The sequence below is a fragment of the Eretmochelys imbricata genome, chromosome 1, assembly GCF_965152235.1.
Source record: "Eretmochelys imbricata isolate rEreImb1 chromosome 1, rEreImb1.hap1, whole genome shotgun sequence".
Lineage (NCBI taxonomy): Eukaryota > Metazoa > Chordata > Testudines > Cheloniidae > Eretmochelys > Eretmochelys imbricata.
Genome location: NC_135572.1, coordinates 212,524,844 through 212,548,792, shown reverse-complemented (window position 1 = coordinate 212,548,792; position 23,949 = coordinate 212,524,844). Strand labels below are relative to the sequence as shown.

At 45.7% G+C, this 23,949-nt stretch overlaps 1 pseudogene; it reads right to left on the bottom strand.

Annotated features, from left to right (window-relative positions):
* Positions 1 to 2,856: 2,856 nt before the first annotated feature.
* LOC144266474 (antigen WC1.1-like) lies at positions 2,857 to 19,793 on the bottom strand (annotated as a pseudogene).
* Between the last annotated feature and the right edge of the window lie 4,156 nt (positions 19,794 to 23,949).

The following is a 23,949-nucleotide window of genomic DNA, read 5'->3' as shown; positions in this document are numbered from 1 at the left end:
GATGTGAAATCCTCACTTCTGTATTGTCTTGTCATTATAGTTTCCACTTTGCTATTGTTTGTCTGTATAATCTCTGTCTGGTTCTGTGATTGTTCCTGTCTGCTGTATAATTAATTTTGCTGGGTGTAAACTAATTAAGGTGGTGGGATATAATTGGTTACATAATTATGTTACAATATGTTAGGATTGGTTAGTTAAATTTCAGGAAAATGATTGGTTAAGGTATAGCAAAGCAGAACTCAAGTTTTACTATATAGCCTGCAGTCAATCAGGAAGTGAGTGGGTGGGTGTGTGGGGAAAATGGGAACAGGGAATGTGGGTAAGGAAATTGGAGTCATGTTTTGCTAAAGGGGGTGATGGGAACAGGGAATGTGAGTAAGGAAATTGGAATCATGTTTTGCTAAAGGGGGTGATGGGAACAGGGAATGTGGGTAAGGAAATTGGAATCATGTTTTGCTAAAGGGGGAGATGGGAACAGGGAATGGGGGTAAGGAAATTGGAATCATGTTTGGCTAAGGGCAGGAATGGGAACAAGGACACAGGTGTAAGGCTCTGTGGTGTCAGAGCTGGGAAGGAGGACACTAAGGAAGGAAACTGGAATCATGCTTGCTGGAAGTTCACCCCAATAAACATCGAATTGTTTGCACCTTTGGACTTCGGGTATTGTTGCTCTCTGTCATGCGAGAAGGACCAGGGAAGGAAGCGGGTGAAGCAATAAGCCCCCTAACAATTTGAGGCTTCTTTCTGCAACCATGAGGGCTAGAAAACTTCCTTTTCTAAACTGAAAGCTGAGATTATCATGTAACCATCTAAGTCTAGGAGCTGCATCTTTTACCAAATATCGGGCAAGTCTACACTAGAAATTTAAGCTGGCCTATCTTAGGTCACTTACGCCACCGCAGTAATTACTGCGATGGTTTATGTACACGCTGTCCTCCTTCTGCCCATCGTGTGGGTCCTCACCAGGAGCTCTTCCACAAACTTAAGACGGGCAGTGTGGGGGGCTGAGGAGCCTGGTTGCTCCATATCTCTTGGCTTCCCTCTGTTGGGAGCCAGATCCCCACTCCCTGCTTCCAGAAGTGTGGCTGGCCCCCTGGGCTCCTGGCGGGGAGCTCTGTGCCTGTTGTCCAGGTGGCTCCTGGGAGCCCAGGCAGCAGCCCAGCTGGGAGTGGGGAGCCAGGCAGGTGCAGTGCGGCTGGGAGAAAGGAGTGGGGGAGCTTGTCAGGCACCACCCAGCTCGGAGTAGGGAACAGGGCGAGTGTAGCCTGGCTGGGAGCAGGGAGCTCCCAACCCAGTTTTTTTTTGTCAGTTTTGTCTAGCATGGAGCCATGAAATTGACAGGAATGACAGCCATCAGCTGATGTACTTGAGGCAGTGTCTACACAGACATTGCATCACCCTAACTGCACTTACATAAGCCCCATGCCTCTCATGGAGGTGGAGTTATTATGTTGGTGTAGTAGAGCACTTACATCAGCAGGAGCAAGGCTGTAGTGTGTAGTGTCATAATTAGGTCGACGTAAGCTGCCTTACATTGACCTAACTCTGTAGTGTATACCAAGCCATAATGATACTAGCAATCAAACTGCAAGAATTGCAACAGGGCTTTTCCCCCACTCACCTCTCCGTGAATCCCTGTTCCTGTCACCCTCTCCAGGGGCCCAAGTAACTTCTGGGGCATACTGCCCTGAACCAGAATCATCTTCAGGGTCAGAAACTTCTCTGATATCGTCATAACTATCCCCTGGGACATCTCCAGGCAAGGTAGGGCCCTCTGAAACAGAGAATTAATGGTAATGAGAAGAGACCTTCCACTGAATAGAGAAATAAATTATACACGAGGTAGGAAGAGCCCCGAGGTACTGACACTCCCACAACGATAAGAGATCATAAGTACCCTTCTCCCCTCGCAACCTCAGTGTCAGAGGAATTTTATACAGGTCACATTTATCTGACACATTTTAAGGACTTGATGTGTCTGTAAATTGCTGGATGGAACCTAAAGCAGAAACCCAGGTGGGGATGTGGGAGATCTGGAAAGAGGTGGGTGGGGGTAGGGTCTATGTCAGAGGAAGATTTCTGCACTGTAATTTGTTATTATACTAATTATATATCAATTAGTAATTAGTAACAGATAAATGACACTTTAATTTGATCTGTTTATCACCCACTTCCTAAATTTTCAATTATGATTAAAATCTTGTTTTGTTCCATTTCCCTGAACTAGTCTGGCCCATAAACCACCCTCGATCTGCAGCCTCTGGAAGCTGTGCCACCAGTTCAGGACAAGATATGGGTCTGTGTGTGAAATCTGTACATCCCTTCACATATCACAGTGCATGTGAAACTCACATCTAGATCAGTGGACCCAGCAAAGGCAGGAATGGTGGAGAGGGACCGTTACTGCAGATCAGAGGGCTGTGCCCAGAGAGATTGTCCCCTAATACTGTGAGTAATGTTAGTGCACGTGAAAGTGAGGGCCAGGGATCAGTGACTGGAATCGGGCAGTGTGGGCAGGGGGAGAACAACCTTCTTCTAGAGTCACACTGGTTGGCTAATGTGCCTCTATTCTGACCTTCGGCACCACATGCTTTGCTACTTCTTGGTCCTCTCAGTGCATCTCTGGACTAAACCGTTGCACACAGCCATGCTTTATGGGAGAAGAGTTTGTCAAACAGCTGCTTGCAGAAGGCTTGATCCTGTGAAGTGCTGAGCACTCTGAGCTCCCACTGATCACAGCGGGACTGAAGATGCTCAGCACCTTACAAGAGCAAACCCATAAAGCACAATGTTTGTGTCTACAAAGACAATATTATTAACTTTTTCCTGGGATAATGCTGCTCCCAGAAGGCAGATTCACTCCTCACCTTGGTCGGCTGGAGTCTGGGGGTCATCATTCAATGCAGGCTCCTCCACGTTATCGTAATCCAACTGAGACCCCCCAGGGGAAGCGCCCTCTGGAAAAGCAAACACAACACTCAGCTCCCTCTGAACACACCCAGTTCCTGAGCAGGTTTCTAGTTCCCCATTAAGTGCCTGTTGCATTGGAGTCCAGGCTGTTTATTATGGTGTTTGTAGGAGAAGTCACAGGGTGATCACGGAGAAAAGGGAAAGTCATGGACGTTCTGCAAACTAGGAGTGGTGTCACTGTGACAGGTTCCCTCTGGGGTGCCACCTGGAACTGGGGTACCACTGAGCCCTCTGACTCACTTGCCTGGGGTCCCTCTCACACTGTGTTGCTGTGACAAGCTGCAGACCCACTCCCAGACCTACACTTCCACCAGCATCACACCCAGCTGCAGTTACATGCAGGCTCTCTGACCAGCCACTGTATGAACCAAAAATAGAGAGGCTACAGCCAAAACAACTGCCAGCTTCCTAGTCCAGGACCCCAGGTACCACCCTGCCCTGGTTCAAACCCCGGCCACTATGAATTTATTATCCAGTTTGCCTCCCCCTCAATGTGCACAGGAAATGCAACAGCCTTTGCTCCTTGAGCTTACATTTCCAATCATTTCATTCCAACTCACTCATTTAGATAAAGAAAAAACAGGTTTACTAACTACAAAAGATAGATTTTAAGTGATTATACATGATAACAAACAGATCAAATCAAATTACCTAGCAAATAAACAAAAATGCATACTAGAAGGATAGGATTTGACTTAATTTCTCATCCTGACTGATGATACAAGCAGGCTTGCAGATTCTCAAGGTAAAAGCTGCATTTGCTTTACAGCTAGGAATCCCAAGGTTTTCATACACAGGCTAGAAATCCCTTTAGCCTGGGTTCAGCACTTCCCCCAGTTCAGCCTTTTTTCCTTTAGGAGTCTTCTTGTGTCGGGAGTGAAGATCCACGGATGATGTCACTTCTTGCCTTATATAGATTTAGCATATGGCAGGACCATATGTTTTAATCTTGGTTCCCAGGCCAGTTTGTGGAAAAATACAGACATCCCAAAATGGAGTTCAGAGTCATGTGGCTTGGTCACATGCCCTTGCATACCTTGCTGAGTCATAGCAGCCATTACTTACAGGCTGTCTGGAGCGTTCTGAGGAAGTTTAAGCTATTCCACAGCCCATTGTCTTTGTTGATGAGCCATTGGCACTGTCTGCCTTCTTCATTATAGTACCTGAAAGGCTGGCTGTAGGTGTGTTCCAGAGTAAGCCCAATACAGATCCATAGTCAATATTTATAACTTCAGATACAAAAATGATACATGCATACAAATAGGATAATCATATTCAGCAAATCATAACTTTTCCAATGACACCTTACATGACCTGTCTTGTACAAAATGTTTCATAATTATTCCATAACCATATTATAATATCACTATGAAGAATATGGGGTGCAGTGTCACAGCAACCTTTACTTTCTCATAAATAGTTTGGGGCCCATCCCCAGTGAATCCAATAGCAATGTTGTCAAGCCCTTCCATGGGATCTGGATCTGTGTTGGTGCTAAGCTAACACTGGACACACTGACTGGAAGACAGTAGCTGCTGCACTAAAACTGACCTTTGTGAATCCGACTGGACTATATAAACATGGTGTAAAATCTCTAAGATTATATGGGCTAGATTGTGATTCGGGCTTGTGTTCATGCCATGGAAGCAGGTGGGTAAGACCATGGGAACAGATTAGCGTTTTGTTTAATGCTCGGTGCCAGATGTGAAATTCAGATTCTTCCATTGCAAGCAAATATTTCTGGGCCCCATTCCTTGCAGCTCCTCCTGTGGGGGAGGGTACCTTGAACTGCACACAGGAAGAGCCAGGATTTGATCACATATTTCCATTACAGGGTTCATCAGAAATCTTTGAAAGTCTGGTTAAATCTGATCCCATCAGAAGGGATACAATCAGTGCTGGGCCATGAAATCGAGTGAGGGGAAATGACAGCCTTTACAGAAAATGCTGTGGAAATTAAATTCTCCACCCAGATTTGAGTCTTTGTATGCTACCTTACCCCATTACCTTGTTCTGATCCAGAATCGTTTTCCCCCTTACTGTCCCCGGTGTAATACTGCAGCTTCGTCACTGAATCCTCTGCATAGGAGACTGGAGAGACAACAAATGAGATGTTATCAAAGTGAGAGCAGCTAAACTGACCGCCGGCTGATGCACTCGGGTCCTAGAGCAGGATTTACAGCATCAGTATATTCCAGGCATACCCAGACCAAGGCTCTTCTACAGTTGAAGTGCAACCCGTGAAGAAACTACGGTCTAACACAAGTTGTGGTTAAAATTAATATTAACACCAATTTTTTAAAAAAGCTATACAAATCAGTGAAAGAATTTCAAAATTGGTTTTCTTTCCTACTGAGTGAACCCGATAGTGTGAGAGTGAGATTCACAGAAAGAGAAGCTCTCACTCATATGTGCATTATGTCCGGAAATTGCATCATTCTGTATTCAAAAGTTGTGCTGCGTTGACTTCGGGTGTTTGTGATCTCCCTGCATTCTGCAGAATACAGGCTGTGTTTACTGTTCATATGTCACATTTGAATAGTTTTAGATTTAAGTTTTAACCCTATGTTAATTTCGTGGATAACAATGACATCTTCAGATTGTAAGAAACACAAGTATGAAGAAGAAAACCAAAGTTTTAAATCAGATTGGGAGGAAGATTTTGATTCACTATTAAAGGTGGCAAACCCCTGGGCCTTATCCGCAATGCATCGCTCGCTCATTACAAAGCAAGCAACTTGAAAAGTCATTATGAAACAAATCACAATACATTTTCATCTAAATACCTTTCTGAATCAGAATTAAGGAAAAACAAGCTAGCCACATTAAAAATACACCTAAATAGTCAGCAGACACTACTTTCAGCTTTCAGTAAAGAAACTGACACAACGACCAAAGCTAGTTTTGTTATGTCATGAAATAGTGCACATGCTTGCTTGTGTGAATCCCCATATAGTGCAAATGATTGGTTAGTGTTTTTACATAGCTATGTTTTAAGTAAAATAATTGGTTAAGGTATAGATAAGAGAAATCCTTATTTTAATTACATAATGAGGGTCAAAAGACAAGCTTGTTGGAACTTAACTCTAGGATACAGCTCAAGACCAAAGCTGCTAGGACTTTTTAACCTTGCAGGACAAGACTGTGCAGAAGCCAGAGCACAAACAACACGACCCTGACTGGCCATCAGGAGACGTCCATCTGTTTTATTGGGAGTGGTGAGCATAAGATGCTTGGTGTGTGTATTTTGTTGATTTGTTGCTAATTGTTAATAAATACTTGTACATGTTTAAGGATATTTAGTATGTCCTGAATCCATCCGGAATGGGTGTTAGCCCTGAGCCAACAGAGCGGTAGAGTCTTGAGCCCACGGACGGATAAAGTTGGGTCCCTTATGCCCTGAGAACCCATGAGGATGGGGGGAGCCCTATATTATGCCCTGAGTACCCACGAGGGAGGGTAGGGGCGGAGTCATAAATTGTACAGGTAACACCACTTCTTAAAGAAAAATACTCCCTCTCCCTGTCCTGAATATAGGGGGAAGGGTAGCAATCTTTATTATGAAGTATCATAAAATCTCTCCTTGGCAGCTGTACTGGATTGCCTTACCTGTAAAGGGTTAAGCAGTTCAAATAACCTAGCTGGCACCTGACCAGAAGGACCAATAAGAAAAGAAGATACTTTCAAATCCGATGAAGTGAGCTGTAGCTCATGAAAGCTTATGCTCAAATAAATTTGTTAGTCTCTAAGGTGCCACAAGTACTCCTTTTCTTTTTGAGGATACAGACTAACACGGCTGCTACTCTGAAACCTGTCAAATCTAGGGGGGAAGGATTTGTTTGTTGTTCTGTATGTTGTTCCTTCTCCGGATGGAGGGAGAAGCCAAGCAGGTACAATATCTTCTGAAACATATACCTGGAATAATCCATCTAAAACCACAGAAACTGTAAGTAGTGCAAGGAAATGCGTTAGGTTATTTCTTGTTTTGGCTTGTGAATTTCCCTATGCTACAGAGGTAGTTTCATTCCTGTTTTTGTAACTGTGAAGCTGACCCCAGAAGGGAATCCTCTGTGTTTTCAATCTTTTTATTACCCTATAAAGCTACCTTCCATCCTGATTTTGCAGGTGTGATTCTTTTACTTTTTTCTTTATAATAAAAGTTCTTCTTTTAAGAACCTGATTGATTTCAGGGTCCTAAAGACAAAGGGTCTGGTTGAGTTCACTTTGCTAAGGCAACTGGTTCGTATTTTAGTCTCAAGCCTCCCCAGGAAAGGGAGTGAAGGGGATTGGGGGATATATGGCGAGGGAATAGGGATTCCAAGTGACCCTTCCCTGAATTTTTGTGTAAATCACTTGGTGGTGGCAGCAATATACCGTCTAAGGACAAGGAAAGAAATTTGTGCCTTGGAGAAGTTTTAACCTAAACTGGTAGAATATAATCTTAGGGGGTCTTTCTTGCAGGTCCCCACATCTTTACCCCAGAGTGCAGAGTGGAGAGGGGGGACCCTGACACTCCCACCTTGCTGACACCCCCACCTTGCTCCAGCAGTTTTCAAATGATGCTGTAGCCTGGCCCCAGAGACAGTCACTTTCCTGACCCACAATTAGTTACACTCCAAGGCTACGGGATGGGCAGATGGGACTGGCTGCCCTGAGAATGGGGTCTAGCAGAGTCTGCTGGGGAGGAGGCTCACCTAACCAGATGCAGATTACTGTTTTGTGGGGCCCTGGGCCAGAGCAAGTGGGAGCCCCTCCCCACCCTTTCTATCAGTAGTCCCTGCCTCTGCCCCTGGCGCTCCTGCCGAGAAGCGGGGTCAGGTTGTGGGGGCTTCCCCACTCCCTGGCAGGAGTGCCACGCAGGCATATGGAGTGAGGCAAACTCTGTACCTGATCCCGTTCCCCGGCAGGAGAGGCAGGCAAAGCAGATCGTGGTGTGGGAGCACTGATTTTTCCAGAGCCCCGCAATTGTCCGGGGACCCTGGGCACAGGCCCCGTTGGCCCAGTGACTAATCTGTCACTGCACCTACATGAGTTCAATAACTGGTCTCTTCACGGGCCCAATGCCCACAGCAGTCCAGGGTTCACAGAGCTGGTGGCTGAGGATATCTAGCTGTGGGTCATGGTCTCAAGATGGAAAGTTCAGTAGGAATGAGACACACACCTGAGTGACCCAATATCTGCTTCTCTCCCATCAGGTTATAATCAATCTCCTCATACACGGGATCTGAGGGTCTTGTGGCACCTGAAAAAAAAGGACAGTGTTTACATAGGGTCATAGAAACTATAGATAGGAAACCCTATTAGATCATCCAGTCCTGTGCCCTGGGGCCAGTCCAGGACTGATCCCTACAGCACATTCCTAATGCTCTGTCCAGTCTACATTTGAAAGGCGACGGAGACCATGTTCCTTTCCACAACAATCCTTTGAAGATGGTTCCCACGGGCTAGTTCACTGTCACAAGTCTCTCCTCATATTTAGCCTAAAATTTTCCCATTGTACATTAATCTCATTAAATCTTTGTTATTCTCCCTGGTATCACCTGAAATAATTTCTCTCCCAAACTGGTGTTTACAGCTATGAGCAAAATAGCACTTACATATATATACTTAGTACTTCTACACATGCTGCCTAGGGACTGTGTGGGCATTAACTAGCAAATGTCTTTGCACCTTTTAAAAAATGAAAAGTGCCAAATATTGGAATTGTCTTTGATTTTTTGGCCATTATCACCCAAGCTCTTTTCCAGCATTTCTTCTTCCTCAAACCCTCCCTCCTACTGAGTCTCTCTGTTCACTGTCCTCCCTCACATGCACTTTCTTGTACTTTCCCAAATGTGATCTCTATTTTTTGTCAATATTTACAGTCTTTCTAATCCCCTATTTATTATTTCTCTGTCACCACTGCTCTCAAATGCCCCCAGCTTAGTGTCATCTGAAAGAGTTATTGCTCTCCTGGTCATTTCTACAGCCAGATCATCAATGACAATATTAAATAAGACAGGACTTAGCATAGACCTGAGGTCCCCTCATAGTTCTGCCAATGCCCCTCTCCACACCTGCAGCTCCCCCGCTATTGCAGAGGCATTTCAGACAGTGACACTAATCAGGACCCACCTCTGTGCTGTGCCCTGGCCCTTTGCACCTGTGCCCCCAGGATGATTAACAGCAGGCAGAGCTGGACCCCCAGGATAATGCAGATGACCACAGGCACCGTGACTCTCCCACTGTCGGTTGGAGGGCGGCGCGGGGGAGCTGGGTGGAAATGAACATGCGACAGGGAGAGATTATTCTGTGAGAGTCAGGGGGGCCCAGAGGAGCTCACCAGTGTATTATTGAACCACCTAGGAAGCAGGGTAATGGCCTGGGACGCAGTCTGTACACCATGGGGGCAGCTCACAGGCTGCTGTTTAAATCGTGGGCCCTGCACTGGGGGCTAGAACCAATAGACAGGAATCGTCCTGCTCAGCACGGCCTGCAGCTCCCACCCGGGTGTCATTCACCCTTAGATTTCACACTCTGTGTAAAGAAGCTCATTTTCTTAGGGTGGAGGTTCCAGCTCATTCCCCTGCGAGCCTGGCAGTAGGTAAATTTAACCCTTGCTTGGAAGAGAATGTGTTACCTGTTGTAGCCGGTGAAGCTGTTGTCTCTGTCACGCCTGCAAGGGGAAAAGGAAGGAGAGTTGGAGCGCGGAGTGAGGGGGTGATGACATGCTGTTACGTGATTGTTCCTCTGAGTCCCCATGTGCTCTGCACATCACCTACATTTCACCCATGATATATTCCTCACAGCAGCACAGGCTTAGCGGCTTAGCCTGTGCCAGATAAAGGAAGCAACGTTGTCTGATGCCCTAGCACTTTAGAATAAAAAAAAGTCCCAACACATCTTGTCTTTTAAGGAAAAAGGAGGCCTGGTCTGTGGGCAGGAATGGGGACCCAGCTGCTGTGACACCTGCTCCCCCTTAAAAATGATATAATAAAGCAGAAACATCTCCTGTCACTCACCTGAGCAATTCACTGCAGCATCTTCCTTATGACCACAGTTACTCTCACCCCAGGGCTTGGCAGGACAGTCCCAGAGAGATGACTCTGTCCCTCTGCAGTTCAACATCTCCACCCAGATGGGACCAGTCCCCTCACCGAATGCAGCCTCGCCCGGAGCAGATACAGCAGATCCACAGCCCAGTTGTTTACACACAACGTTAGCATCCGCCATGTCCCAGGAGTCATCACAGACTGTTCCCCAGGAGCCACGGTACCAAACCCCTACTCTCCTCGAGCATCTGTCCTCTCCTCCCACGACACGTAACTTCTCCTGGTCTGGAAATACAGAAACCTCACATGTTACTGGGACAGCTGGGAATGTCCTTAGGGACTGAGGAGGAGACACAGAGAGGCAGAGATACCTGTGCAGTCTGTAGAGTTCGGGCATTCAGCAAATGGATTCTGAGATGGTTTCCCTTTCCCACCTATGGAGATAAACACTGAGGTGACTGGACTGGGCAGCATGTGTGCTGCAGGATACCGTAGGGTTTACTGGTATTTCAAACCCCAATACCAGCACTTTATAAACTGGCCAAAAGCTAAAATCTGATAATTGGGATAATTAGCTCTTCTGGTGTTTCTCTGGATTTTGAAATCTTTGATCAGTTCCCAGCTGGCATGCACGTGTCTTTATGTAACTGGCAGGACAGTATATCTAAGGGTTTGTCTACGCTTGAAATGCTACAATGGCACAGCTGCACCACTTCAGAGTACACACGACCTATGCCGGAGGGAGGGGTTCTCAGTGTAGGTAATACGCATCCCTGACCTAGTGCTGTTTACATGGCATTTAGGTTGGTTTAATGACATCGCTCAGGGGCATGGATTTCCCCCGGCGCAAATTAGCAGGGTCGACTTAATTTTCTAGTGTAGACCAGCCTGGAATCTACTCCATCTCCCCACTCAGACAACATCCCTGAATCCCCTGCACAGTGACTGGAATGTAAACAGACACATGAATTGAAATGCACCTTCATCACTGCAGGAACCAATAGAAGAGGAATATTAATACTCAGAACGAGCTATGTAGGAGTTGCAGGTCTGTACCTTCCCACACTGAGAGGCAGTATATTGACACTGGTTATGGCACTAGAATAGGACTTAAAAGACCTGTGTTTTATCTTTGTCTCTGCCTTCAATCTGTTGTGTGATCTTGGCCAAGTTAATTCATCTCCATGTCCCTCTGCATCTCCTCTCACCTGCCTTGTCTGTCTCAGCTGTAAACTCCATATGGCAGTGCCTCTCTCAGTCGGTGTTTTTACAGTGCCTGGTGCATTGAGGCCTTGGGGACTTTAGGTGTTACAGTAATATAAATAATGCTTCAGACACGGATCTATCAATGGAGTTCACAGCCCAGACCTCAGATTGTTATTCCCAGGAAGATTTTTAACCATAAAGGCACACTATTGATGTTCTTTAGTCTACTCCTGGGGGAATTCTGCACCAAAATGTTAAAAATTCTGTGCACAATATTTTAAAATTCTGCAAATTTTATTTGTCAAAATAACACTATATAATCATGCCAGTTTCAATTATTTTGGTAATTTATTTCAAAATACCTGTCAGCAAGTGTGTCTGTAACAATACAGACACAGACAAAAATTCCCCAGGAGTAGAGAGTTAAAGAAACCCCTATGACAACCCAGTTCCTGTTTCTCTGCCCCCTCGCCTCCCTCAGAGACCCGAACCCCCTCCCACCCAGACCCCAGATGCGGGGGCCCCCTGGCCCAGATTCCCACACCTTCCCGCCCCCGGAGCCCAGCCGCGGCGCCCCCCCCTTTGCCAAGATACCTGCTCCCTCCCTCGCAGAGCTCAGTCATGCCCCCCCCCAGCCCAGACACCTGCCCCCTACCCCTCAGAGCCCAGGGATCAAGAGGAAGAAACAGTCTCATGCTGGGTCCCCAGCTTGTGTGGAGTTTCCTGCATGCCACCATCTCCTTCCCTCAGGGTGTGCTGGGAACTGCAGCTGTTGGGAACCCTCTAGCTTCCTCCCCCTCCTCCCAGCAGTGTCTTCTATGTGCGAGCTGGGCTCTGCTGGGTCCAGCGGCCCCTAGTGGTGGCCAGAAGTACTGCAGCCCATTTCTGTGGGGGGAAAGGCAATTCTGTACACATAACATTAATTTCTGCAAAATTCTGCATTGCGCAGTGGTGCAGAATTTCCCCAGGAGTATTTAGTGGATAACTCTTACTGGGTCTCACTATGGGACTGATCCAATACCCATGGAAATCAACAGGTAAAAAAGGTGGTCTTGAGGTTAAGGCATTGGCGTAGAACACAAGTGGTTTGCAGCCAGTTCCTGGTTATACTACAGACTCCTTGAGACAGTTTTTATATCTGTTCTCTATCTATAAAATGGGGATAATAATGCTTTCTGGAAAGCAGTGTTCTTGTTTGGCTGACACTTGAGTTTGCCACAGTAGACAGCAGGATTCTGATCCCAGTTTTTGCAGCTCTGAAGTGGAGTATGAAACACTGCTTACTAACAATGGCAGTGAAGGGCTTTATTTGTTAATAGTGTTTATGTACCTACATAAGGAGAAGATTTCTGAGAGCAGAAAGCTTTTTAATCTAGTACACAAAAGCCTAACATGATCCAGTGGCTGCAAGGTGAAGCTAAATAAATTCAGACTGGCAATAAAGAACAGTTTATTTAACAGTCACTGTAATTAACCATTGAAACATTTTACCAAGGTGGCTTCTCCATTACTTGAAGTATTTAATTCAAGATGGGAGGTTTTTCTAAAAGACATGCTGTAGCTAAACCAGAATGTATAGGCTAGATCAGTGGGGTTTGTGAACCATTGGGGGTTTGCAGAACATTAGAGGTGCTTTGCCAGAAAAATTTCACTAATGGCGGTCAGAGGACCCTGGGCATTGGAGGCAGCAGGTGGGACAGCCGGAGCCCCAGGGAGAGCGGGGCCGGGCAGTTGGGGCTCGCAGCCTGAGCCCTGCCTCCATCAGCAGGAGAGCCAGCCCCCTGAACCCCAGTGCTCTGAGCGGGGCTGGCAGCTGGAGCCCCAGGGAGAGCAGGGCCGGGCAGTTGGGGCTGGCAGCCTGAGACCTGGCGGTCAGTGGGACCTGCAGCTCGAGCTCAGTGGAGCTCAGTTGACTGGAGTGGTCAACGGGGTGCAGCAGCAGGAGCCCCACGCAGTGCAGAGTGCGGAGGAAATTTCAACTTAAATCCCTAGAAATATTCATTTTTAGGAGGGGGTTCACGAGATTTCACAATTTAGTGAAAGGGGTTCGCGGGCTGTTAAAGTTTGGGAACCACTGGGCTATGCAGGAATTACTGGTTAATATTCTATGGCCTGCCATATTAGATTATTTTAACAGGCTCTTCAGACCTTAAAATCTAGGATTTGATTACTTCGATTTGATTACTTCACTGGGTGTTGGATTAGGTCATAACTGATCATGCTGTATAATGTGTATTTTTTAATAATTGATTTCCATGTTTGTTATTAACAGACTACATTCCTATCTCTATAACTTCAGAAACTGAAAATAAGTTTGTGCCATTGCTGAGTATGTTTAAAGAATATAACTATGAATTTCATAAAATATAGTGAAAATAAAAAATACCACAATTATATCAAAACCTGTCAGCGAGTTAGACTTGTGGTTTGAGTGTTTATATAGTGTAAATAGTTTACTATTTACCTGCACAAAAGATGTGGGTTTCTTGTCCTCTGGTACTACATGACTGCTGATTCCATGGGTCTGACGGGCATTGCCACAGGGAGCTGTGCTGCTTATTGCACCGAATGCCATCCACCCAGGTGGGGCCAGAGCCTATTCCATATGTAAAGTCTCTTAAAAGAATCCCACTGTCTCCGCAGTTCAAATGTTTGCATATAAGTGCCCTGGTGACCGCATCCATGGGACTGTTGCAAACGCTGCCCCATGTCCCATTGTAGAAAACTTCCAGCCGCCCAGCACAGGCACTGCCGCTCACCAGTCTCAGATCCATGAGCCCTAGAAGGAAATGCAGAAGTTGGCTGTGACATTTTCTGATTCTGAAACACACTGTGGTTTGAAGGCTGAATCCCTGAGATCGCTAACAAACCTGTGCATTCTTCTACAGAAGCAAGATTCATTTCTCAAGTCAGAAAGACTTTTCTGGAGACCAGCGACAGACATATTAACAATGGAATTGGTATTTAAAAGACACCATTCACCAATAGTTACACACAATGGTACCCAAGATTCAGAATTTAATACATGTTCTAAAGCTAAGGTAATAATACAATATTTCCAGTACCCCTTGATATTAACTGTTGTCAATGTAGACTTTTTAATGGTGACCATTGCAGGTGGATAGGTCAGGAAGAAAGACAGATAGAGAAATGGAAAGGGAGATAAACTTTCTGTTATTCTTATCTCTCTCCCCAAACACCCATATACTTCATTAAATTCCCTAGTAACCAAACTCACGAGATCATTCACAGAACAGACCTGAGCAGAGAACTCCTGCATCCTCTTTGTGTCTGCAGTTGTGCTGGCCCCAGCCCTGGGAAGGACACTCCCAGAGATCAGATTCGTTCCCAGATCAGTTCACATCGTCCAGCCAGATCTGCCCGGATCCTTGCCCATAATGAGCAGAGACAGTTGCATTGATGGCGCGTCCACATCCCAGTTGTTTGCAAACAACACTGGAGTCTGGTAGGTCCCAGGAATCGTCACAGACTGTTTCCCAAGTACCATTGTAATAAATCTCCACTCTCCCGGCACAGCGACCTGGCCCATTCACCAGCCGGATCCGCCTGCTCCCTACAAGGATGAATCCCAGTGGGTAATATGTAATATAATGATAACTGGACAGCTTCCATGCAAACCAATGATGCTGCTCCAATGGCTGAAATATTGAAATGCTTTTAAAAGTCTGTCTTTAACATGAAACATAAAGAGAAGAAGTCTGCAGAGTTAGAAAGTGATTAAGGCATGGTAAAGAGATCTTAAAAGTGCATAAGGGAATAAGGCTTAATCCTGAATGCTTGACTTACCTAGGAGAAAGAACTTGCTGAGAGTTTGTGGATTTGCAGAATCAGTCATGCCTTCAAAACTCAAATCTTTTCAAACATGTATTTGAAAATAAGTTTAGAGGGCATTCAAGGAATTATTAGCTCACAAGTTTGCTTAAGTACTAATAATTATGTTTGTAAGTGCTGAAGAATTGGGAGGTACTAGAAGCTGAGAGGAAAGCAAATATGGCACCAATTTATTTTAACAATTATGTAAGTGATCCTGATTACTACTGTCCTGTAATTCATATTCCTATCCGAATCCAATGTAACCATAAGCCATTAGCAGCTGAAATTTACAAACAGGTCATGCTAAGTACCTTATACTGCTTTTTAATAGCTATCACATCAATGGATGATAAAAATACAATATATGTAATAACTCTGCATTTTAGTAAAGCATTTGATAAAGTTTCTCACAAAATCAAGCTTTCAGCATTCAGCATTCTGACTTAGATATGATTTTGGCTAGGATGTGATCAGCTACAGGGAGGAACACAAAATATAATGATAAAATGGCAATATGTTATATATAGCAAAAGTCTCAGATTATACAAAACTGGGAGAGACTATGAACACTGAAAAGTGTGAAATCATAAGCAAAAATATAAAGCCCCATTATATACCATTAACTTCTAAATATAAATCCACACTAAAGTCAAAAGAGAATTGTGCTTACATCCTGATGACACTATATGGCAGGGGTGGCCAAACTGTGGCTCACAAGCCACATGTGGCTCTTTTACCATTAAGTTATGGCTCGCAAGCTCCCTCCATCCCCCCTTCTCTGCCTACCACACCCGGGGTGGTGCGGGGCTGGGGGGTGCTCGGGACCTCTGCCTTGGAGTCTGGTGGTGGGGTAGGAGCTTCTGTCCAGCAGGGAGGAGGGTCTCAGGACTTCAGTCCTATGGGGTGCACCTGCCGAGGCTTGGGGCTTCAGCAGGAATGGGACTGAAGCCCTGAGCCCTGGCTCCTGGCAGCTGTGCTCCGGCTCTTGAACTTCTGAAGACCATCGTATGTGGCTCGGCGGGCCAGTAAGTTTGGCCAGCCCTGCAATGTGGCCCTTGGGTAAGGAAATCAAAATGAGATTCAGTTCAGGAAAATGGAAGTGAATATGTCTGGTAAAAAATAATATGAAACACATATAATCATTGGGATCAGCTGAGAAGGAGCAAAAGTTAAAGAGACCTAGCGGCAAGAAAGGTAAATAGAACAGATATGAGACTGCAATCATGGGCAACAAGTATCAAAGACGGGGGAAGCTGTGCCTCCCCAAACAGCCTAGCCCACGATCTGCCCCCAGGCCAGGCCCTCTCCTGTGGTACACAGTGCTCTGCCCTGTCTGGCCCAGGCTGGCTGGGGCTGGCTGGCCTGCCTCCTGCAGAGACTCCGAGTGGCTGGGGCTGGGGCTGTGCTACCCAGCGCACTGGGGCTGGGGCTGTGCTGCCCAGCGCACTGGGGCTGGGGGCGCTGCAGCCACACAGCCTGACACTCTGGGGCTGGCTGCCCAGTGCACAGGGGCTGGAGGTGGCCCAGCTGCCTGAAGCACTGGGGCTGGGGCCTCGCCCCCCGGCCCCTTGTGCTAGGGCTGGGGGCCACGGTGGGGTGCTTTGGGCTCCTGGGGGGGTGGGGGAGGGGAAGAAGAAGAGGAGGGGCAAGGCCTTAGGCACAAGGGGAGGGAGAAAGGGGGGCACAAGGGGAGGGGCGGGGCCTTGGGCACAAGGGGAGAGGCTGGGGGCTAGCCTCCCCCAAAGGCCGGGTCACTGGCCACCCATTCGTGCAATGTGATAAAACTACAAGAAACTAAGCTGTCTACTCTAGACTGGATGCATAGAGGCATCATATTGGAGAGCGGGGAGAGGAGAGAGGTTCCCAGTATGGTTCTCAGAAGAACTATTTGAATTTGTCAGACGGAAACATTTTCCATCCAAAAATGATGATTTGACAAAATTGCAACAATTGTGTTGATTTTTTCAAAGTTTTAGATCAAAGTATCAAAACATATTGTTTCAATAATGCTGAAATGTTTAATTTCTGCTTTATCATTTCTACTTTTATGTTATATTATGTCATATTACAGTTATAATAAACATAAAAGTCAAGGCAATGGGGTCAAAACAAAATGTTGTTTCAATTTTTCTGAAACAAAATTTTGGAATTTTTGCTTGTGTGAAATTTCAAATTTTAATTTTAATTTGGAGGGGAAAATCAAAATTTTCCCAGTTTCCTGTGGAATGGGAATTCTGGTTTCTGACCCACTCGAGTTCTGAGGAGCACCCCTACCTGATCCTGCTCCCTTGACACCATGAGGGGAAAATATGAAACAATCTAATGTGTCTTTAGAAATCTGTTTAATCTATTTTGGGAGAGCAAATACCATTTACATTAACCATAAATGTAAGTTATTGTGTGGTGTCATTACAGGGCAGAGTTAAGGTTCTCTATTTCCAGGGATCTACTACCACTCAGGACAGGGCTCTCATCACTGGGCTATGAGACATCCTGATGTGGGTCTCTCTCCCATTGACATTGTTCCACTTTAATTAAATAAATATAATTGGGCAGAGAAAGAATCATTCTATTGCCTAGAGTGCTCATCCTAGAGGCAGGAGATCTCTGTTCAAATCCCTCCTACTTATCAGGGAAAGAGGGGACTTTCCACATCCTAGGTGAGTGTGTTAACCACTGGGATAAAAGCGGCACTCCTTCTTTCTATTTCCTTCCTCCCTCCCCCCCACTCTTTTTTGCTGTTCTACATGGAGTTAGATGTCCTCTGACATGTCTACCACATCGGACTCTGCACACGAGTTAGGCACAGAAATGCCTCTCTTCCCCCAGTTCCTGGAGCATGCTCTGAGACTGGTGCCTCCCTGCAGCTCAGACTTACACTGAAATAAAAGACTTGTGACATGGCTGCAGCTGACCTGCGGCTCAGGCTGCAGGGCTAAAAATTCCTGTGTAGACCTTTGGGCTTGGCTTGGGGCCCAGGCTCTGGTATCCTCGCAGCACCTGATCTGGGCCAGTTGCAGGTGTTTAATTGCTGGGTAGACATACACTTAGGTGCCTGTCTCCATGAGAGGGGCAGAGTTTAGGACACACCCCTCTCACTAGCATCTCCCATTGACTAATTTACAAGGCTTCCTGACTAGTGAGCTGGCTTTTGTGAGTCCCATTCTAAGGCTCCTATCTCTTCCCACTCATTGTATACGGCGCCTAACTCAGGTGTTGTAGATCACGTCATTCCTGTGATTTTCTAAGCTCTTAAAAGATAAGTTTTGCAATGCCTACTTCCTTTATAGGTCCAGGCTTTAGTGATCTTTCTTTGAGCTCTCACATCTCTATTGTTTGCAACAGGTCTTGGCTATTCAGCAGAGGGAATCTCCTGTGGCTACAGCACTGCCTTTTCTTTGTCCCATGAAACTCTGTTCAGATTTGGCTAAGATCTACAGTGTTCAAAATTGCCATTTCCCTTCTCTCATTTGAGTTCTTCAGGAAAATGTTAGCAGCCCGTCAAAATCACTGACCCTTCACTAACACTATCATCAAAGCAACAGCAGAGCATTCACTGTACTGTGACCAGCTCGGAGTTACCAGAGCAGCTGTAGAGGGGGAAGAGAGCAGGACTGGGTTCCTGCCCACTCCTCTGTAAATCCCAAAACCCAGCACTTGGCCTCAGTGGCCCATTTACCACCATACCCCACACTCTGGGGGCAGAACATGGGGCTAGAACCCCAAGAACCTGGCCATGGAGTAAAAGAGACACAGAGTGGATTTCCACCAACCATCCTGCTCTCACAGCACATGGTCCAACAGAAAATCCCGCAATCTGGGGTAATACATGGAGTGGGAGTTCCCCCAATTTTGAAGGTGAGGGAGAGAGAGCCAGACCAGGCTGGATTTCCACACAACCATCATGCAGACCCAGCAACCCATTCCCTTCTTGGATAACAGCCTTCTCCTGCTGCTAGCTGACATTGTTAGTTCTGCAGGTTAAATAGTAGCAGCAATCTGGGCTCTCGTGCCAAAGGTATGAAGTAGGGGTCAGACCCCACTGAGGAGTCACAGGGGGAGGTGAGTGGTAGGGGTGCACATAATAGAATTTGGTTTTACCGCTCTCTTTTTTATAGGAAATTTCACATAAAACTACATTAAAAGAACGTTATTTGGGTTGCAGATTCAAGCTGTCAAAAGTTAGGAAATAGATTTACATTTGCTAGTGCAATCTTACCATGGGCTCTTTGTGCGCGTGCATTATGATACCGACTTGGGAGTATTTGATCACAGACTATTTTTTTCACAGGCCCCACTCCGTGCACAGGCTGGATTGTGCGGAATTGCTGAATTGCTGCTGGTGCTTAATCGCTAATGTAGTTATGCTGTTGTTTCTGCATATAACACACATACTTTTACTGGAGACGGTCCATAATGTGAATCTCAAATCCATATCTGTTTGAGATCTCAGCACAAGGTGGGTGGAGGCAGGCCCTGGGGTGGGTCATGTTCCTATTGGACAAGGACAGGCTGTTTGTAAAATGTTTACAGTAAATCACCTGAGCAAACAACACCGGCATCCTCAGTAATTCTTGCCTGGGCTGTCTCAAATGCGGAGATGTTGCAGAGAGTCAGGCGAGTCTCATTTCCTGCACACTGGACACTTCTCAGCCCCACAGGGCCTGTTCCTCGCCCAGACTTAGGGGGGTTAAAAGCTTTCTCAGTAACTCCACACTGGAGCTCCCTGCACACCACGCTGGCATCGTTCATGTCCCACTGGTCATCCAGCACTCTGCCCCACACACCATGGAGGGAAATCTCGACTCTCCCATCGCACCGGCTCTCTCCATTCAACAGTCTGAGCGATTCCGAATGACCTGGACCCAGGAGAGATGGGAAATAGACTGTGCACATTAGGAACAATACGAACTCTATAGTAGCTCAGTGAATAAAATGACCCATATTCAAGTCATTGCATTGATACAGGCATCTGCATGTGTCACAAGGAGGTAGTGACCGTGTGTGGCAGTGGTGTGTGTGACACAGAGATCCCTTGGCAAAGGCTCCCCAGTCCTTTGAAATTCTGTCCTCAGACCTGACAAACTCACTACACCGAACACGCATCTTGTAGGGAATTTATCCATAAGGGGTAACAGGTAGGTGTCTACAGAAAGCTCATAACTTATCACGACTCAGAACCATTATGAGATGTATGTGCAGGTAACATTTAAGTAATCATGGAAGTATATTGAATGGAGACTTTACGGACTTGCAGTAAAAGTTAGTCACCAGGGATAACAAGTCTCAGTGATGGCCCATTCAAGCAGGAGGGAGCTGACACCCCTCCCTGGTTAGCCAGTGAGGTAATTCGAGGCTCAATTGCTCCATTCCCAGACTATCAATGGAAACCCTCAGAGGCAACTGCAAACAATCAAAACCAAAACAGAGGTAAAAAAGGAACAATACAACAGCAGGGAATCACCCTGCCTATGAATTTAGACAAAAGACTGGTTCAGTATAACACAGAGTGGGAGAGGCATTCTGGATCCTGTCACTGAGGAGACATTTTTTGGAGCAGCGGTGTATTTGTGCAAGTTTGGATCCTGATTCCTGTGAAGCCAGACAGCACTGCAACAGACTTAACTTTTCCGGGAAACCTATTTTTTACATAGGAAAGGTAACTGTTGATAAGTGTAAGCCTTAGGTCATGTTTTATGGTTTTGTCTTATATTGTAACCGTTTGTTTTCACCACTCTCTCTTGTTTCTAGTGAACTTTCTTTCTTAAATAAATTTTCTCCTGTTTTATTATAAGAGCTTACAAGTGCTGTGTATTATACAGGAGTTTACATTAAAACTAGTAAACTAGGGCACACTGCACTTTTGGAGAATCTGTGTCTTCTGTGAGTAGCCAGTGTCAGGGGCTGGATATCACAGAGGAATGATTCAAAGGGACTTGGAGTCTAGGATGCACCTTGTGTTAACCTGAAAGGCAAAGACATGGCTGACATAGCCCAGAGGAGAGTGTTTGAGTGACTAACAGGCTGATGATGTTAACGATCTAACACCCACCCACCATGGGCAAGGCTACCTCTTACCAGAGGCAAGAGACCACTAGGTGCCCTGGGTCCCTCAAGAACAATCACAGTTTAATCAGAGTGTTCCCGCAGTGCACAACACTACAGCTATTCTCTTCTGGAGACTATGGGGAGAAAAGTACAACTTAGAACAGCCCTGAATCTGCTCTTAGTTACACCAGGGTCTGGGCAAGGCCCTACACGGCACCAGAATAAAGAACGTAAATGTGGCTTAAAGCTGCCTTCCCTGCCAACCAAGTGCAGAAACGGAGTGACTGAGAATCAGGTCTATGGTCTCAATGAGAGTTAAATACCTTGAAGACAGAGAATGGCACCTGAGTAGGCAAATGGGTTTTGTGACTGATCTAAGGGAGTTTGGCCAAGGGACATTAATGGCTTGTGGTATTAAGGAAACAATCCAAGGTGCTCTGGAGAACAGTGACCAGTGAGTCTTTGTGCCAAAATCTCTAGAAAGCTCAGAAAAGAGAGAGAGAGAGAGAGAGAACCCTGTTTACAATGGGGAAACTCTAGTACGTAGTCCCACATAGTTTGTTTTGTTTGTTTGTCTTGATTTTAACACAAAGAAATTAACTAATAGATCCAAATATGGTGTGGTGGCAGTCACTGCATACTTATGGTTGGGACTGAGTTTCTTTTATAATTTTGGCCACCCTCCTAACTTATCCTAATAAAGGAGTATTGGCCTCTATGTTGCCCATTGAAATCTGTGGTAAAGGACCATTTTCACTGTCTAAAAAGTAAACCAGTTGAGGGTGCACCTTAAAGTACAAAAGGGTTCACCAGTCTAAAAATCATTGAATGCTTCATTGCTTTGTTTCTTGACAGAACAAGAAGCAATGGTCTCAAGTTGCAGTGGGGGAGGTCAAGGTTGGATATTAGGAAACACTATTTCACTAGGAGGGTGGTGAAGCATTGGAATTGGTTACCTAGGGAGGTGGTGGAAACTCAATCCCATATATTATCCCCAGTAAATAGTTTAACATCCTCTTTAGTTACTAATGGACTAGAAGGTATTTCATCATCCTCATGTGATATGACTAAAATATGTTGCTTTTTTCAATATACAACAAAATTATTTATTGAACACTCCTGCCTTTTTTGTATCATTATTAACAATTTTACCATCTCCATATAGTGCCAATGAAATATTTTGAAACAGAGATTACAGAATATTTTAGAAAAAACTTTGGGACTTGTTTGTGAAAGATTCACAAAGCATAAACCACTGCTATTTGCCAAATATTATATTTGTTGAATACTGTTTGACCAGCTCCATTCATAATAATGATGGGGACGTGGCTCAGTGCTCTCTCTGGTAATTGTGTCCTGATTGTGTTTGAAGGTGGAGCTGCTGATCTCAGGCTGTTCAATGGAAGCAACCCATGTGTTGGGAGAGTGGAGATTGAACGTAACGGTCAGTGGATGAAGCTGTGTTTTACTGCTTCCCGTGCTGCAGAAATCTGCCAACATTTGAGATGTGGAGAGGCATTTGGTGTCCATAATGCTGCCCATTTTGGAGAAGATTCCAGACCATACTTGATGGTAGGAGATGTACGTTATCAATCAACAATCTGGGACTGCAGGCTGGAAAATCTGAATACAGAGTCAACATGCTCTCATCCTTTCTATACTGGAGTGACCTGCTTTGGTAAGAAATTACCCATCCTGCTACTTGGCATTAGAGAAAAGGGATTGAATCCAGAGCTTGTTTCATTCCTGCAAACTAATGTAGAAGTGGGTAAATATGATCAAATCCTGAAACTATGCTGGAGTAACCTGTGTAGGTAACAGAGTAACAGCCGTGTTAGTCTGTATTCGCAAAAAGAAAAGGAGTACTTGTGGCACCTTAGAGACTAACCAATTTATTTGAGCATGAGCTTTCGTGAGCTACAGCTCACTTCATCAGATACTGTTAGCCGACGGCCAAGGATGTTTGGTGAGGTGCCAGCTATGCCCGTTTATACCATCCGTGACTTTAACCGCTAGGACGCACTGTCCCTTCGCGGCGGGCAGCCCGGGCTAGGCTGACGGATGCCCCAAGGTCCTAACCACCCGTGACTTTAACTGCTAGAGCTCAGAGCTCCTTTGCAGCGGGCAGTCAATACTGACTGACAGGTGCCCCAATGGCAGCACTAAGAGCCTCTCCACACCCGTGACTTTAACTGCTAGAGCTCACAGCTCCTTCGCAGCGGGCAGCCAGGATTGACTGACAGGTGCCCCAAGAGTTTGCCCCGTGGAGGCGGCACAACTCAACGCTAGGCTCTTAGTACTCTCACCTAATGGCCAGGCTTTAGAGCCAAAACGGCTGAGGTTCTTTAATTGTGTTGGCTGCTTTACAGTAAACCAGAGAAAACAAGTCAGGCTTATGCATAAATGGTTACCAAAATTTATTAAGCTAGATTCTAATCATGTGGTTACAAAATTGCTAGTGCCTACTTATTTAAATGTAGAGATGTTACACACACAAACAAGTTACAAAACTGAAGCCACAATCCCAAAGAAAGAAAACAAAGTATAGAGCTCTATTTCAAAATATGTGTACACTAAAGATAGGAGATCAGGTGTGGGTGCTTCTTACCGTCCTTGCATCTCTCGATTCCAGCGGTGCCAAGCCAGGATCGGTCACTCAATTCCGCGGAAAGACGAATAAGGGACAAGGCGTAGGGACCCTCTTAGCTGCAGAAGCCTTGGGAGGCTGTCACTTATCTGACCAGCAGATAGATAGTGAAAAGCACTCAAAAATCATGGTGCTGTAGGTCCCCTACTTATACCTCTGTACTCCTTTATTCTCTTTCTCCTTTCTTATGCCAAATTGAGGCTGGTCTGTCTG